Source organism: Pinus tabuliformis, chromosome 5_2 (assembly GCF_031772625.1).
Source record: "Pinus tabuliformis cultivar Carrire ecotype Pingquan chromosome 5_2, CPIR1, whole genome shotgun sequence".
Lineage (NCBI taxonomy): Eukaryota > Viridiplantae > Streptophyta > Pinopsida > Pinales > Pinaceae > Pinus > Pinus tabuliformis.
Window position 1 is genome coordinate 779,271,996 of NC_142306.1, and position 19,820 is coordinate 779,291,815.

Sequence of the window (19,820 nt, forward strand, 5' to 3'; positions counted from 1 at the left end):
GGGATTAAATTCTCGTTAGTGAAGGTAGAAACCAACTAGGGATGGGACTACCACGTTCCACCCGACCATAGATTGGCTTAGCCAAATCTCTCTTCAGCCAATCACCCCGATGCCATATTGCAAGCATGAATGTGAGACTCATAAGCAACCGAAAAGAAGCAAACAAACATAGATGCTACTGAAGTTCTCCACCTACACCATGAGCAATTTGAATTCCTCCTAGTCTCTCAAGCTTTACTATAATCCGCAGTCTGACCTAGAGATCACTATGCCCTACACAAATATCCACTCTCTAGGCATTACCGTACATCCCATCCCGGGACTACTAGGCCCAACCGAGAGAAATCTACCTTTTGGATTTACCATATATCCCGCCATTCACTATTAATGATTCCTAGGCCCACCGAGGCACACAATATTGTCTTTACCGCAACCCATAGTCTGGCTGAGGGGTTACTAGGCCAATGGATTTACCATGATCCACAGTCTAGGTCAGGGACCACTAGGCCATGTGTTTGTCATTTGGGAGATCCACCCCACTCAGCTTTGAATCCATCCCGAAGCTCAACCAAAGTATGAGAACCCATCTCATCAAGGCTACCAAGAAACAACAAATCTAGGCTAAAAATGCTTTCACACCTCGCAAACCCATGCCATAACAACAAAAGAACCAGATGCAATACCGTGTATGCCAAATATAGCAAGGAAATCACACATGGAAATTAATACCTGCAAAGAATCCTGTTATAGCTGCTTCATCCTGCTTTTCCTTGCTTAATCTTTTCTTCCTCTTGCCTTCTTTTCCTTTCTTGATCCAATGCCCAAGTGCTCCAAGAAAACTCTAAGTGTCCAAGAGTGAGAGAGAGATAGAGAGAATAATGAGAGAGTTCCAAAAATGAACTGACAAAAGGTTACTAACTGATCCTCATAAGCCTTTTTATTAATGAGGCCTCTATTTTCTTCATTTTCCATTATTTTCCTTCAATTTCATCCTCACATGCAACCTGTGACCTTTCACCTCCCTTTTCTCCTAATTTCCATTATTTTCATAAATAAATGTACCAAAAATTCCATTTTTCCTTTCCAAAGCCTTAGCCATTTCCTTTGCCAATTTTCTTAGCCATAATAAACCAAATGAACACCCCCTAGCATGTCTTGCCCAACATTCAGCTTGGAATAAGTTTCCCATCAACTATGGTTATTATTTTTTAACTTTTATTACATGGAATTTTCACCAGGGATGTTACAAGTAGGAGGTATTTTCATTAGCGCCAGGATGAATGAAGTGTGATGACACCATCTTGATGGACTTACCTTGGAGAGTGCACCCGGGAGGTTGGTAAACAACACACAAAGTGAAAGTTTCGTGTGGCAGACATCAAGACATGGCAGCAAAGCGCCACCTAATGGGAAGTGAGGGAATACCCCCATATTCACAAAAGAGCCCACTCAGGGCTAGCCCAGATGTATATTGAAGTTGCAAATGAAGGAGAGCTGGCCCAGAGGATTTTAAAGAAAAGTAGAAGAAATAGTTGGGAGCTCATTAAAGATTTTATAAAGGAATTTCGTGCAAAACCAAGGCCTCGGGACCCTTTCTCTCTACTCTTTGATATAGGATAGGAGGCAGAATTTGAGTGGCCCAGAAGACGGAGGATGATGATGCCAGCACCAACCAATCAGAGCAGGGCACGTGGCTGTCATATTTGGCATTTTTGGAGCACCCAAAAGGCCCATTTTGGTTGACACATGTCACCAATCATTGGTCAACATGTGGTACAAGTGACATCAAAAAGATGTCATCCCGCTGGTCAGAGCCTGAAAGGTTAAAGAGTAGTGCAACAGGAATGTGTCGGGAAGTAGGTGATGGGACACTGATGATGGATACCTAAATAAGGAGACATCTAACGAAATCACATGTAGCAATCCTCATGGGACATGTCAGCCCGACGAAATGACCCTGACAAGAGTATAAAGAAGCACAGGCTTAAAGTGCCAAGATAGAGAGAACTCCAGCATAAGTGCCAGCTCAGGTCACTTTGTGTAGAAATGAAACCAAGGGTAGGGAGGTATAATGAGTCATGGAGACTCTTAAATTAGTTAAGCATTTTCCTTAGGTCCTTTCATGTAGAAACAAAACCAATGGCGTGAAGCGATTAATAAAGGATTTTTTTCCCACGAAGGGCTTCAATAGGCTAAGAGCTCAAAATCCATAGACATTGGCCATGGTGACCTGGCCTTATGGTGGAAAGTAGGAAAAGGGCTAGAGCGAAACAGGCTTAAGCTCAAAATGGCAGAACTGATAGTTTTGGTAGTTAATTTAGTAGTTAAGATAGAGTTAGTTGTAGATAAAAATAAAAGAAGCCAAGCTAAAACCTGTAAAAGGCTAGAATTACTAAAATGAGATAAATTCATCAGTTTAACTTGTAGAAATTTTTTTTGAAGGTTGATAACGTGATGAACATAGCGAGAGGACTCAAATAAATAGGAAAAATGAAAAAACTAAGAATGCATGCAGCAATCAACAGAAAAAGAAGGAAAAATTTTAAAGCCAAAAATTCTTTATAAAGTAGGTCATACCAAACTGTTTGTGGTGACGTAGAAGCAAGATAGAGAGAGAAGATATCTCATGTGATTGATTTTGATTACTGCTGGTATTTCTCAGTGATCATAGATTGTTGAAAGTGTTGGTGATTGAGGAATTTAAATGTTTTTGAAAACAGAGAAGGCATTCATTATTTCTAGTATGAAAATGGATAAAACATGAACCACTGAGTGTCAAAGAAAGTTGCATCTTGCGGATCATGGATCGGTTCTCCTTCTAGTGGGTGTTGGAAAATACTTAGGGCTGTAGCTCCATTCAGTTGTAGCTAACAAAGCGGGGAGTTGTAGCTCCCTGCTTGTTGTAGCTAGAGAATTGTAACAACAAGTTGTAGCTTTCCTTATTAATGAATTGAAGTGAAATTCATAAAATGTACTTGTTCTACGTGTGTTCCATTGAGATAATGGATTCCTATTATTATTATTAATTACTGAAGTATTTAATGGTGTTTCAATATGCTTTCACAAAGTAAAAGTAAGTTTTAATTGTTAAAATTCCTACAATACTGATTCACTGACCCTCTCAGTATTATCTGGGTTTTCAACAAGTTATAGACACAAAAATTGAACCAAATTCTGCCATTGAAAAATCCAAATTCTTTAACAGGATGGATGAGGCTTTTGATATTATATTATTTTCCATATCTCTAGCATTGTATTTCCACTTGGACACATGTAGCACTCTAAATGAGTTTTGGACAACCTTGGAGAATTTATTTGGAATGCAGGATGAGACGCAGGCTCATATTCTCGAAAATGAGTTAAATTTCTTAGATATAGACAACTTTAAGAACATCCAAGATTTCTTTACGAAATTCAAATCATTGCTTCTTCAATTACTGTTGGGTTGTGTTATATTCTTTCCACGACTAGCCCACATAGTTAACCGGGGGGTTAGGAAGGGGGTGGAGCCCCCCCTTCGTTGCGTGGATTTCGTAGCGGGGGGAGTCACAGGGGGTTTGAGGGGTGCAAGTAACCCCACGCTATGGGGTTCGTGGCAACACCCCAGAAAATTTTGGTTTTGGAACCTATGTTAGGTTGGGCGGACCCACCTATGGTTTTGTGCATGATTTTCGCACATGTTCGTTTGCACATGATGGTTTTTGGTCCATGGTATTGGACGCGGTGGTTTTTAGACCATGGTATTGGATGCTTTGGCATGTATAAATATGTATTCTCATTGAAAGAAACATAATGAAAAATCAAGCTAGTAGTCCCAGTTTTGGGATCCAGGGGAAAATCACTGTATATATGTGTTTTATGTTTTATGTTCTCGCATTGTTTATTTTTTGTGTTTTAGAATTCGTATGCAAGTAATTTCTGTATGAGGTTAAAACCTAAATTTGGTATCAGAGTTGTTTCGGCTTCAAGGGGACTCCTTTGTTGCTGAGGGGTTTCACTCAGAACTGTGGTAGAACCTCTTCAGTGGGAGATCTATGAGATCGATTCTGGTGGTGGAAGAAGATGGAGAGCAGTGGAAAGATAGAGATCGATAAATTTAATGGTTAGAGTTTTGAGTTGTGGAAACTCAAGATGGAGGATCTGTTGGTGGATAAATATCAGTGGATCGCGGTAGATCCAGGTACTAAACCAACGGGAGTGTTCGATGAAGAATGGAAGAAGTTGGATCAGAAGGCTAAGAGCACAATACGATTGTGTGTCTCAGATTCAGTATTGTTGAATGTATCAGGGGAAGCTACAGTGAGGGCTTTGTGGGATAAGTTAGGAACTTTGTACCAATCTAAGTCTCTGGTGAATAAATTGTTCCTACAGAGAAAGCTCTATATCCTGAGGATGAAAGATAGAGACTCAATGACAGAGCATCTAAATGCATTTAATACAATGGTAAGTCAGTTATTATCTGTTAATATTAAAATTTCAGATGAGGATAAGTGCATCAATTTGTTGTTCTCTACCAGATTCGTGGGATAGTCTGGTTATTGTAATAGGTAGCAATGCAACTACCTTGCAGTTTGATGAAATAGTCTCATCCTTGCCAATAGAGGAGATGAGACGGAAAAATATGGAGAGCCATAATGGTGATGCCTTGTTTGTACAAGGACGGTCCCAAAACAGAAAAAAAAAAATAAGTCATCGAGTGGGAGATCTAAATCTAGAGGGAGATCTAAATCTCCAGGAAAACCTATAAAGGTGGTGTGCTGCAAATGCAGAAAGGAAGGGCACTACAAAAGGGACTATAAATCTAAAGCTCCTGAAAAAGGAAAGGGATGTGATGATGCTTCTTCTGCAGAGGCGAAAACCACCTCAGTTGAAGGTGGGGATGTCTACTTGGCTTCTTTAAGTACACAAGTAGATCGTGAGGCATGGTTGATTGACTCAAGTGCATCCTTTCGCTTCCCTCCCCATAGAGACTGGTTCTATGAGTATGATAAATACGATGGTGATGATGTCTTCTTAGGGGATGATAGGAAGGCTAGAATTGTTGGTCACAGAAAATTAATGTTGAAGTTACAAGGTGGAAGGGTTAGAACACTTCCGGGTGTTCTGCATATTCTTGCATTAGCCAGGAATCTGATTTCTGTAAACAAGCTGGATGATGCAGGTGTAGAAATAGTGTTCGAGAAGGATACTTGCAAGATGGTTTGAGGAGCACTGGTATTGATGCGGGGAGTTCGGACTGGAACTCTATGCAAGCTACAAGGTAGCACTATTGTTGATGGGTGCAACAATTCTGTGGTTCTTGAAAGTGGAGCAGAAAATCTAGTGGTCTCTGGAGAGAAGATCATGTTGTGGCATCAAAGGCTTGGACATATTGGAGAGAAGGGCCTTTGAATACCTCATGGTAAAGGTATGGTAGAAGGTATGAGTAATAACTCTCTAGATTTTGATTTCTGTGAAAATTTTGTATATGGGAAGTAGAATTGGGCGAGTTTCCCCTCTAGTGGTAAGAGGGCGAAACATATATTAGAGCTTGTGCATAGTGATGTGCTTGGACCTGTGAAGGTTCCATCACTAAGTAAGTCTGTGTATTATGTATCATTTATAGATGACTTCTCAAAGAATACATGGATATATTTCCTTAAGAATAAATCTGAAGTCTTTGATAGGTTTAAAGAATTCAAGGCTCTGGTGGAAAACCAGATAGAGAAGAAGATAAAGGTGCTGAGGACAGATAATGGTGGAGAGTTTTGCAGAAAGGAATTTGAAGAATTTTGTAAGAAGTGTGGTATAGCACGACATAATACTACTCCATATACACCTTAGCAAAATGGAGTTGCAGAAAGAATGAACAAGATGTTGATGCAAAGGGAAAGAAGCATGCTCAGTGGTGCCAGGTTAGGACAGGAATTCTAGGCAGAGGTGGTGGAGACAGCATGTTACCTAGTCAACAGATCACCTTCATCAGCATTGGAGGATAAAACTCCACAACAGGTATGGACTGCTAAGAAACCCTCTCTTTCACATCTAATGGTATTTGGATGTGATGCATATGTACATGTTCCAAAGGAGAAACGAACCAAGTTGGATAGTAAATCTGAAAAGTTCATCTTTATTGGGTATTAGGATGGTTTAAAGGGTTATAAGCGTTGGAACCCAGTAACAAGGAAGTTTGTGTACATCCGAGATATGGTGTTTACAGAGGTGAAAGATGTTATTAAACGTGAAGTCCAACCAAAGGAACCTAAGAAGATAGAGTTTGAGATAAAGGAGGAAGAATCAGACTGTATAGCAGAGGAGGAATCAGAGGATGAAGAGCCACAAACTCTGGGTGTGAGAAGATCAGTTCAAGAAAGAAGGTAGCTAGAAAGGTATAGTCCATCTGCTTTCTGTTGAAATTTTTCTTTATCTATTACTGATGATTATCCCAGAACTGTGAAGGAAGCAGTAGATTCAAAGGATGAAAAACTCTGGAAAGAGGCCATGGTTGATGAAATGGCATCTTTGCACAGGAATGAGGCTTGGGATCTGGTGGAGTTGCCAGCTAGAAGGAAACCCATTGGCAGCAAATGGGTGTTCAAGAAGAAGACAAATGCAGAAGGAAAGGTGGAGAAATACAAAGCTCAATTGGTAGCAAAAGGTTATTCCCAGGTGCTAGGAATTGATTTTGGTGATATTTTTTCTCCTGTTGTCAAGGTAACTTCTATTAGATTACTTTTATCTGTTCCCAGGTGCTAGGAATTGATTTTGGTGATATTTTTTCTCCTGTTGTCAAGGTAACTTCTATTAGATTACTTTTATCTGTTGTTGTTGCTTTTGATTTTGAGGTAGAACAGATGGATGTGATGAAAGAATTTCTTCATGGGGATCTGGAAGAGGAAATCTACATGAAGCAACTTGAGGGCTTTGTAATGAAGGGTAAGAAAGAACTAGTATGGAAGTTAAAGAAGTCTCTGTATGGGTTAAAACAATCACCAAGCATGTGGTATCAAAAATTTGATACATTTATGCGGGACTTGGATTCACTAGAAGAAAAGAAGATCATTGTGTGTATTTTAAATTAATTGGTGACTGTGTTATTTATTTGGTCTTGTATGTGGATGATATGTTGCTAGTTGGAAATGACAAAGACATTATCCATGATTTGAAGACCCAATTGTCCTCCAAATTCGACATGAAAGATCTTGGTGCTGCAAACTATATTTTGGGCATGGAAATTAAAAGAGATCGGGCAAAGAGGAAGCTCTTGTTAAACCAGAGAAAGTATGTCGATACAATATTGCAGAGATTTAATATGCAGGATAGTAAACCAGTGAAGGTTCCTATTCCTGTAGGTGTAAAGTTATCTGTTGAACAGTGTCCCAAGACACAGTAAGAGGAAGAGGATATGTCCCGTGTTCCATATGAAAGTGCAGTTGGTAGCCTGATGTATGCAATGGTCTGTACTAGACCAGACATTGCACATGCAGTGGGAGTATTAAGCAGGTTTATGTCAAAACCATGGAAGGAGCATTGGACAGCAGTGAAGCGGGTTTTCAGGTATTTGCGTGGCACTAGTAATTATGGTTTGTGCTACCAAGGAAGACCAGGATTGGACAAAGTTTTGGATATTCGTGGCTTTATTGATGGAGACTGGGCTGGAGATTTGGATCAGAGAAGATTTACAAGTGGGTATGTGTTAACCTATTTGGAGGTGCAATCAGCTGGATGAGTAAGAAACAATCTGTAGTGGCACTATCAACTACAGAGGCAGAATACATGGCAACCACTCATGCAAGCAAGGAAGCAGTTTGGTTGTAGAGATTATGTTCAAGTATGGGGTTAGTACAGGGATCTATAAGGATAGACTGTGACAGCCAAAGTGTAATTTTCTTGGCAAAGAACCCTGCTTATCATTCAAAGAGAAAGCACATTGATGTTCAGTATCACTTTGTGAGCGATATGATAGAAGACAAAAAGGTGTTGTTGGTAAAGGTGGACACTTTGAAGAATACTGCAGATGCATTGACAAAATCTGTGAGCTCTAAGAAGTACTCCTCGTGTAGAGAAACAATGGGCATTGCGAGGCTGGATAAATGACTAAGCTCTCTTGTGCCCCCCTGTGGAAAGAAAACAACAAGTGGAAGAATGTTGGGTTGTGTTATATTCTTTCCATGACTAGCCCACGTAGTTAACCGAGGGGTTTGGAGGGGGGAAGAGCCTCCCCTTCATTGCACGGATTGCGTAACGAGGGGAGTCACAGGGTGTTTGAGGGGTGCAAGTAACCCCATTCTATGGGGTCCGGGGTAGCGCCCTGGAAAATTTTGGTTTTGGAACCTATGTTAGGTTGGGTGGACCCACCTATGGTTTTGTGCATGATTTTCACACATGTTTTTTTGGACGCAATGGTTTTCGGTCCATGGTATTGGACACGATGTTTTTTGGTCCATGGTATTGGATGCTTTGGCATGTATAAACATGTATTCTCATTGAAAGGAACATAATGAAAAATCAAGCTAGTAGTCCCAGTTTTGGGATCCAGGAGAAAATCTCTATGTATATGTGTTTTATGTGTTATTCTCTCGCATTGTGTATTTTCTGTGCTTTAGAATTCATATGCAGATAATTTCTATATGGGGTTAAAACCTACAATTACAAGATTGCGGGATCAATAAATCCAAATAGGAAGGTCAATTGATCCTTTCTATTTTTCATAAATTAGTTCTTGAATATGTTGTTTTTATTTCTACATTTCATACAACATACTTGCAACTGGAAATAAATTGAAAATTTCCCAAAATTGATGCATTTATTGAATATATCATTCATGAGTAAGATAAGCTCATCAAGATGTCTTCCTTAAAGTCTTCAAATGCACATGCACTTTCCATGCATGAAAAAGGAAATTCCAACTTGAAACCAAATTAGTAATCTAAATGCGAACGAAAGGAAAGATATCTAGATCTAAGAAAGAGAGGAAATCCAAAACATCCATATGACCCTTCTAGATCCAAGGGTAAGAAGGGAAATGAGGGAAACTCCAAGTGTCCTTATTGTAACAGAGGCTCATCCTAAATCCTCTTGCATGAAGAAGAATATTGGTCTGATGGAGAAGACTCTTCAGCAGAATAATCTTGGTCATCACATTCTATAAAGTGCCAAGAAGAAGTCATAGGAAAAACCATTATAAAAAAGGGTAACGATCATGCTTTTATTTCCCTTCATTCTAGACTGCAAGGATGGATCATCAATTCAGAAGCTCCACATCATATGGCTTGTTCGAACTAATCCTTTTCTTCTCTACATGAATACTTGGGACCTCCTATTCTCATGGGGGAGAATTCTACAGTTGAAGCAACTTGACAAGGAAGAGTGCAATTTGAAAATGGAAGCTTTGACAATGTCTTGCATATTCCAAGGCTTTTTGTGAATTCTCTTTTACTGTATAATATGACACACACTGACACTGGAAGGAAAGTGGAATTTACCCTGGATTCTATGATCATTTATGATATGAAAACCAACTTGAAGATTTCATATAGAAAGACAATCATCAATCTCATTTGTATACATTTTCTAATTTTTTTCCTTAGTCAAATTCTATTTTTCTACTTATGCATGAAAATGAAGAAAGTAGGATTTGGCACAAGATATTTGGGCACTTGAATTTCATATATATGCATCAAATTAGAAAGTAAGGGATGGTTAAAGTATTGTCAACCATTGAATTTTCAAATGTGTTTGTAATGGATGTGGTATTGGAAAGCACCCACAAGACAAGTTCGAGAAGGAGCATGCATGGAGAGCCTCTTCACCTTTGGAGCTTGTACACATTGATCTCATGGGTCCATGTCAAGTACATTGAATGAGAAAAAAAAAATATGTGTTTTCATTTATAGATGATTACATGAAATTCACTTGGGTTTATTCCTTGAAATTCAAGTCAGAAGTTTTTTAGCATCTAAATATTTTCAAAGCGCATGCAGAAAATGAGTCTGGAAAACAAATCAAGATCCTATACATATTTAATGGGAAGGAATACGTAAACAAAGATATCCAAAATAATTGTAATTAAGTAGGCATACAGTTTCATCATACAGTTCCTTACACTCCACAGAAAAATGGGGTGGCCCAAAGGAATAATAGATATTTGAAAGAGATGGCCAATTGTATGTTTCATGCAATATCTCTTCAGTCAAAATTGTGGTCTCAAGCTATCAATTGTGCCTCATACATCCATAATAGATCTCCTCATAAATATGTTACTGGAAAAAAAAAAATTGAGGCTTGGACGGTCATGCAACCTAAAGTCAGTCATTTCCCCATTTTCGAATCTCAAGCATGGGCCCACACTCCAACAAAGAAGAGAAAGGCTTTGGAGCCTGTTGTAGCTCCTAAAGACAACCTTGGATTGCTTACAAGACTAGTGCTTGGGCACATCTAGATTCGGGTGTCTTAAATAAATTACCGGAAACTGGAGACATCACTCATGTTATATACATATATATATATATATATATATATATATATATATATATATATAGAGAGAGAGAGAGAGAGAGAGAGAGAGAGAGAGAGAGAGAGAGAGAGAGAGAGAGAGAGAGAGAGAGAGATGAAATGGATTGGTTCATTTATCCAAAGAAATAGGACATGGATTTCTGGTACTTCTTCACCTTAGAAATAAGCAGAAAAATAGTGGAGGTTGAGTGTTTCAAGGTCTTACAGCATAATAAGCTTTTGCAGAGCAGATGAGACAGGACCAAGAGAAGGAGAAACTCATCACATAGACCGTAAGGCTTCAAGCATTCTACTCTTAAGACATAGAGCTTGTGGCATTAAGGATTTCTATACCTATTTGAGTTATAAGAATAAATAATGAATGAGGGAGGAGCTAAAAGCTATGATTCATGTGTTGCATATTTAAATATATAATTTCAATAGTCCACACAGGCATATTCATAAAAAATGTTCAGATAAATGAATCTGTGAAACACTTACAGGCATTTGCATTAACATGTAGATAGTAATGAATCAGTGAGGGAGCTTGAAATATTTATAGCAACTATAATTGCTTGAATTTGGGGAAGAGGCATGAAAATAAAAATGACTTTGACAAAGGGAACACATACTGTAATACTTGAAGGGGTAATCACCACTATTTCCTTGATATTCTGAAAAAAAATTGTATTACAAAGAGATACAGTCTGAAAATAGCATGTAATGTTTTATATACAATTTCTGAACCTTTTCCAAGTCTTCCTTTCCCCTATTTATCTGGAGAGGGGAGCAAGAAAATTCATTACAGTAAAATATCTTTGGCCTAGTCTCAAATATCGGGTCTACTAGTTGTCTTAGTCAGAGATGGCTCTGTGACCCAAAATATTACAGAATTAAAAGCCTCATTGAAAGGAGGCATGTTACAGTACAACAAATAAATAAACATAAGATGTAAAATATACGAAGATCTCCTTGCCCATCCTATGATCGTATTATCTACAGGAGTTAATCTACCTAAGTTATGGCTTCCTGCACTGCCTCACCCACCTCTATCTTTTCTGCCCTTAATTCATTAGGTGTTGGCTCCAGGACCCATGTCATAGTGGGCTTCTTCTTGATCAGCCCATCCTGTGCTTTGAACAAACCACCTGTTCCTCTTAAAACCATAGTTGTCAACCCATCACGCCCTTTAAACCTCTACCATGTACTATCAGTGCCTTGACATGGCGGGTGATATGTATTATAATGTACAACACAGTCTCTCATGCATGGGCCTCTTTCCTCTAATACAGGCGAAACAAGTACTTTTGATTTCCTCCTTAGCCCCCTTTTATTATAGCCCCTCATGTGGCTTTCCTCATATGACTGGGGACTGGAACCAGGGGCTTAGCCCTCAGACACTAAGGCCTTCAGACCTGCATCTGGGAGTCGTTTCCTCTGTATCACAAAATCCTGCATATCGGTGCTTTTCCATGCTTTTTCCTTAATATTCATCCACAGACACTTGTGATCACTGATCTGCGGGATCGGCCCACCAAAGACATCGCAATCACATTGTAGGAGAGGGGGACCCTTTACCTTTTCTATAGCACGGGATGATATTCTGGATGTGAAATCCTCCTAAGGCAAAATCACTTAACATATCGCATCTGGGAGGGTTCACCGCATATCACAATCGCATGCCACTTTACCTTTAGCTTCTCCCCTTAACAACTACCACTGTTGATCTACGGGGTGATGTCGTCACTGCCATGTGTCACCATGTCAATTGTTAGACATGGCACCCAGAAATGGCCCCATATCACCCGTGAAAATGTTGAAACTAGGTGACACGTGTCCCCCATACGGCCACATCACCCTCCGTACTTCCATGTGGAGGAGAGAGAAAGGGTGTCACCCGCCTTGGTTTTTCCATGTTTTCCTTTGTTAACTCTTTTCAACCCTTCCTCAGTGATGGTACATTATAGCACAGAATCAGCCCTCACAACGTATTTTAAGTTTAGAACCCGTCGATCTGCTGATATGTCCAGCTAAGGAACTACGGGGTCACTAGGATGGGGGATGCGGGATTGCACCACGTGAAGGAGAGAGAAAGGGAGCGTCCCACCTTATTTTTTCCATGCTTTCCTTTGTTAACTATTTACAACCCTTCCGTGATGATGTTACATTATATGACAGAATTGGCCCCCGCAAGGTATTTTAAGTTTAGAACCTGTTGATCTGCTGATATGTCGAACTGTGGGACTACGGGGTCGCCTAGATGTGGGATGTGGGATTGCGCCACATGGGGTGCTATGGGGTAAAATGCACGGGATGAAAACTACTCTCAAAGGTCTTACCGGGACATTCGAAAGACTATAAGATTATCTACAAAAGCTACCTGTTACACACATGTTCATCTATCATATATAAATTGATAGGGTATGGAAAGAGGATCACCTTTGATTCCTTCTAGATTCACTTGGGGATCTCTGTGTGGCAAGAAGAACTCCTTCTAAGTTGGCTCCAAGACGATTCCCACACAAAGGACAAAGCAAACCAATTACGGCATACACTTCTGAAAACTAATGTAAGAATTTGTAACAAACATGTATAAATGTATAACTTAACTACTCAACTCAACAAGCATCAGAATGAACAATAAATGCACAACATCACCGACACTTTGGAGTAGGGAACACAATTGCAGTTCTATATTCAAAATGGAAGAGTGATTACAACAATCCATTGTATCAGCCTTCCTTACCCCTTCTTCCTCTCTCTCTCTCCTTCTTTCAGGTAGCTCCTTCAAGAATATGACAGTTCACAACAACTCTACCGGCTATGCTTCCAAATGCTCTAACTCCTTTTGCAATGGCCCTCTCGTTGCTTATGTAGCAATCGAATTAGGGCTGCCAAGCTCCACCTATAGTTCATTAGGGAAAAAACCACGAATCTGCCCTGTTTACAAGCTTTTTCCCCTTTGCCTTCACTCTCGGAATAGAATTTCTCCAAATATCTTGTTTTTTGGAGTTTCCTTGCTTTTCTTGCACAAATATAGGGATTTAATATCTAGATATTTATGAGCAGATTCGTTGGCATGACCTTCTAGACATCACTTAAGTTCACTAACGCTCCCCCTAGTCTAACAACAAGAGTTAGCAGCGTGACTGGCGCTCCTTTATGCTTGGTAACAAGCTTTATAAAGCAGGTTGTCAGTGTATAGAGAGCGCTAGTGTGGATTCTAAGCTTGCAATTGTGGTCATTGATTCAGTCATCTTGTCTTTCACCTCTGAGTTGATTAGGAGGTCAATTTGTCCTATAACAGATGCCCCCTAAAGTTTGAGATTAGAGGCAGAGACGATGACCGAAATAATTTATGAAAAACACTGTAAATTGCTGTCAAAATATTTGTAGAGAGAGAGAGAAGTTTTGGGTGGCAAGGAAAACCTGATACAACAAAGATACATATATATAAATTGCTAAAATCATGTCCTGAGTCGGGCATTCCCATGCTCAGTAGCTATGTCAGAGTAATTTTCTCATATGAGATATAACAATGCTGGCCGCCAATATGGCACAGGGCGGATCTAGTGTCATAATAGATCATCTTGAAATAGCTATCTCCAAAGAACAATATCACAGCTTGGGAGAGGAAACAAGACTGAATGATGCAAGCCTCTACGCAAGGTCTTGTTTCCCGCTTCACCGAACAACATAGATCGGTACATGTGATAATATGTGTTGACGTCGACCATGCATGAAATCATCTGATTACCAGCCAATAATGGAGACTATTAACATATGCAAGGAAGGCCACCGATAATGGTGATGGTCTCCAAGATGCATAGTGCAAACTAACAAGTGTGAAAGATTTTTTGTCGTCGAACACTTGTAGAATCGCTTAACCAAGAGCCAATAATGAAAACTCGTGATCAAGCACAAGGTAACCTGCCACTAATGTCTACAAGCACCAAGGCATTGAATGTGTTTTTGGGTTATCTTCCTAGATAGAGTGTTGAAGTTGATAGGAAGGAACCTGTCAAAAGGTAGGCAATGATGTGTCCTACATCAGTCGACATGAAACCGGACAAGGATGATTTTGTTTTTTGAAGAATCTTTTAAGCTTTTGGGTCTAAACAAAAAAGGCCATGATGAAAGGATATGTAGGATTGGTTCATAGAGGAAACAAATAGGGACCATTGAACAATAGAAGGCACGACAACGGTTTTAACTAGACAGTACTAGACTCATGAACACTACAGAGTGTTTAAGATATGGAGATACAATTACATCAGGGTATATAGGCTAAAAACTCATAGGTTGGTAGGGTTCATACTGAGAGGATATCAAAATGAAGGTTTATCTGAGGGAGTGCCATGTTCAAGGGAACGAATACTGCCAAACCACGCTTTCGAATATAGAATATAGTTGTATTGTCCACTTCCCCTGTCTGATTTTTTAATGAGTCTAGACAGGTAAACTCATTGATCTTTTCATGTTTAAAGAGTCTAAAAATGATCACGAAAAGAAAAACTCTTTGCCCTATCTGATTAGTTTAATGAGTCCAGACAGGCAAACTCGTCAATTTTTTCATCTTTTAAGAGTCTGAAAAGTATCATAAAAAGAACAACTCTATATCTTATCTATGTATTTAAAGAGTCTAGACTAGACAACTCGGTGGTCTTTTCATATTTAGAGAGTCTGGAAAGATCGTAAAGAGAGACTCCATGGTGGTCCCTTTTTTCATAGTTGTTAACCTGGTGTGACAAAAGGTTAATAGTACACCCAGATCAGTTACTTTTTCGTATTTTAATCTATTGAACCCGGATAAAGAGAAACCTTTTTCCAATAGATTTTGACCTCATTTTGTTATGAGTATGAGCTGGTGGACTAAACTCGTGTTTTATCGTGACACTTTAACGAGCTCAATAACAAAAACTAGAGATTTTTCATTTTTTAACGAGCAAGAAAAAGTACCTGACACAGCTGGGGATTTTTTTAGTTTAAAGAGCGAGAAAAAAGTGCCTAAAAAGGATGCTCTGTTGGTCTTTTTCAATTTATGAGCTGGAACAAGATCAAAAAAGAGGTGCTCAGAGCATTGTTTGCATATAGTTAAGAAGTGAAAATGATAAAAAACTTGGGGATGTTTATATTGTTTAAAGAGTGATAAAATATCCCTAAAAGTGCTTTACTGATTGTGGTATATATGTTTTAACGAGCCCTATTACAAAAACTTAGAGATGTTTATATTTTTTAAAGAGCAATAAAATGTCTCCAAAAGTGCTCTACCATTGTTAGATAGACTTTTAACGAGCTTAACGATGAAAACTCGGGGATGTTTGTATTTTTTAAAGAGCAATAAAATATCCCTAACAGTGCTCTATTCGTCTTTGTAGTAGTTTAACAAGCCCAAAGAAGAAGACTCGAGATTTTTCAAATTAACGAGCAAGAAAAATACCATTAAAAGAATGCTCGATCTTCCTCGATCTCATGCTTGACATTAGAATGGTCTATGCCATGCGTTTCCTCATAAGACCAAGGAAAAACATCGCGAAAGTCCCTAAATGGGTAGGTGAAGCTCAAAATTTCCTCAGGATTGTGATTGGCTCCAACCTGTATGTTGTCCATGATGCTTGTCATGATAGAAATATCGAGGAGAAATGTTTTTGAAATATTGCCCCTGTTTACTTCCGAGTCCAAAAGTTGGATAGTTGTATACGGTGAGGAAATGATTTCATGTGAGTCAGGTGACATGATTTGAAGAGGCATCATGTCTGAATCAAATATCAGAACATGATGGTGCAAATCCTCCCAAGGTCGCTCTTCTAACCTCGTGATCTCTCTAATAGCTTTGTCCATCTGTAGGACTTGATTGAGTGGATCAAAAGAAAGAACTGTTATGGGAGGGGCAGTGGTACCGTTTACCGAAACCAAAGTGACTAGAGATTCATATGCAAATTGAATGGCTTGGTAGGCCGATTCAGCTGGTGATAGCGGCCTTTTCTCTCTGTATGTGTCAATGTCTGAAGGAGCCGGTTGGATCCAAGGATCGGTCTATTCATGAGGAATAGATGAAAGCATATTGACCATCTGTGAAAGCTTCAGCGGCTGAAGAGGAAAGCAACCCATTAGGGAGGAAGCCTTCAACAGACCGGTACCTAAACTGACATAGCCTTCAATTCCACCTCCTACTAGGGGTACATAGCCACTTGGTAATGGGCAATAATCATGGGTGTAGAAAGACAATTGATCCACTGTAATGACCTTTCCATCCAATGGAAACTGGGTGATGCGAAAGACAGTAGATATGACATTCGTCATGGCATCTGTCCAACTACAACCCAACAACAGATTATAGTCGAGTTTCTTGTCCATGACTTCTACATCCACCATTACTGTTTTCCCATGCAATGTGATGGGAAAACTAGCTAGGTACCCTTTTGGGATAAAGATGTGGCCTTTGAAAGCTTTAAGGGAGTTCCACGGAGGGGATATGGTTGGGGAACCTAGGGTGAGCCAACATGAAGCCGACATGATGCAGGTTGAAGCACCTTCATTGATGACAGTTCTGTGTATACCCTTACCTTTCAAAGTCATATGCACCTGAAATGCAAGCTGGTGGGAAAGGGGAGGTTTACACTTGTCCATGTCGAAAATAACAAGCATGGAATTCGTAAGGTCAATACGTCTGATAGCCGAAAGCAAATCTTTCCGTTGGCTGGGGCATGTTTGTAATACTTCGAGTGTCGACATATTCGACGACGCTTGCACCAAATCCTCTATGATATTGTAGTGTTGGGTGGCACGTGTAGATGTATTGTGCATTGTGCGCCGAAGTGCCCATTTGGAGGGTCGAATTACAAATTCCTCTACCAGACTTTCGATATGCAAATTGTTGGGCGGCGATGGGTTTTGACCTGAGGATGGTTCTATTGCAGGAGCAATAGGAGCTCCATAAGATTTGGCTCTTGTGGTGAGATCTACCATTCCAAATGAGTAAACGACAGAATATCCTTCTCTAGTTGAAGGATGTTGCGAACCATCGTTGCCCCTTGGTGTGGGTTGTTGTTGGTTGGCAAGAAGATTTTCTGCTGCTGAGTGGTAAAAGGATTCCTAAGGACAGCGGGGGTGTTACCAGTATCCCTTTTGGTAAGGTAATCTATGCATTCCTGAAGCAGCGGACAACGCCAATTTTCGTGGTCTTCAGCACAGAGTTTGCAAGAAAATGTGGGAGGTGTATCCTTTTCATTAGCAGTAGGCGCAATGGCCTTCTGTTTTGGGTTGGGTTTCTTTGTTGACTGCTCTTTATAAGGAGTGGTCTTTTTCTTACCACTGGGATTTTGTGTAGACTGCACAGAGTTATCGTAGTGGTAGGAAGAGCAGTCATTTTGGCGGTAGCGGAAGAATTGGGGTTGCCAAGGACATTGGGGATTTATGTCGTAAAGAGTGCCAGACTGTGAATATATCAAATGCAAGTGCTGGGGCATGATGTATGGATTGGTCTTCTACGACTGTACCACTTAGAGCGACATCTTTAGTGATTTGCAGAAGTAATGACCTACAGAACCAGTTCGTTAAGAGAAAGTCTAGGAGGGGAGCTTTGACTAACCTTCACCTACGTCTCCCTTCATGTATATGATCGGAGATGTGGGTGGTAGTATCCTGATGAAATGAAGTGAGGAGATCTGTCACAATCTCATAGCGGATAGGTAGCTGAAAGTGATTTAGGAATTCCATCGCTAAATTATTGAAGGTATTTACTGACGCGCGTGGTAACTCAATATACCACTTTGCTACATTGCCAGTAAGGGTGTGGGGAAAAAGATGTAACTGGACACTGTCATCCACCATAGAGTTAGAAACACACCAGAGATGGTAGGTGGTGACATGACTGCCTGGATCCTCCCCTTGTTTTCCATCAAACTTAGGAATGTCTATCGGTACTTTATGTGGGATTGGCGGCCATTGTAAGTTGTGGTAGATGGGGTCGTTTTTCAACTTGTATAAGTCAAGAATATCCAATGTTGCCAAAAAAGGCAAATTGTTGGGTCCCTCGACTCGGACCATGGTGATGACGGATGACATGAGGAGCTCTGTGCTCCTCCCATCATTTGATTCCCCATGGTGTTCATGGGCTGCATGGTGTATCAATTGCTTTGCAGTACGGTGTTGTAGAGTGGATTTCCATGAGGATTTTGATACTAGGGGATGAAGTGGCCCCTAGTATAAGAGGTGCCCCCATGACTCATCTGATCTTGTGAGTAGGGTGCCCCCATGGATTGGGTGGTAATCCCTTGTGGATTTCCAACCGACACAAAACTAACCATATGGCTTTGATTGACAGAGGGAACACTCATGTCAATTAGCAACTGCCCATGCATGCTTGAGAACAGAAGGGGAACTGTGACATTCCTCGTCATCATCTGCATATTGGGAACCACCCCAGATATCTGAATCTGGGGGTTGGAACTATACATTGGCTACCGACCTTATTGTTGGTAAATTGGAACCACGCCCATAGTGCCGCATTGAGTGTTATATGGAGCACTATATGTGGCACTAGTCGAAGGTATGCTTTGTGGCACCATAGGAGTGGAACCTGGCATCTGCTGGGTTCCACTTATAGAGGGTGTTATGTGAGTTGCAGTACCTGGGACGAATGGGATAGTAGGATTCCACATTACCGGTGTTGTGATGACCATCAACTGGGGAAGTGGTAGAGGACCAACAGTGTCTCTATAATTCCACAACCCTTGAGGCATCGACTGGATAGATGGGAAAGTTACACCTACTGAAGAAGGAAGTACAGATACCACGGGAGTAACGATAGGTTCCGAAAGATCTGTAAGCAGTGTGTTAAAATGAGGAATAAATCCTTCCCTGAAGAAATCCTCCGACAAACTAGAATCGTCGGTCATCCAGACAGATCCCGTGTGTGATTTAGGAGACTAATTCCTCGAAGATGAGGAACCTGAGTCAGTGGAACTCGGTTGATTGTCCACAATGAGTGTAGGAAGTCATAGCAATCGTCTAGATTGACAATGAGGGTCGAATGTAGCCACAGTGACTGTTAAGTTTTATCAGATAAGTTTTAATGTGATATTCTTTAGTCTCGAAAATGATAGCACTGAGGTACATAAAAAGAAAAAATACACTAAATATGTCAATCACCAAACAGAGGGAAATTACCTCGTCTGATACACACCAATTATTGGAGATGAAACCCAATCTCTCAATGAGTAACAGAGAAGGATGGCCAAATGCACAGTTACGGTTACTTTTGAGCTTCGCCTAAACCTTAGATTAAGGGGCCAAGTACTCTCATGAAGACGAGCACCCTCCCAAAAAGTGAATACAAAGTAGAT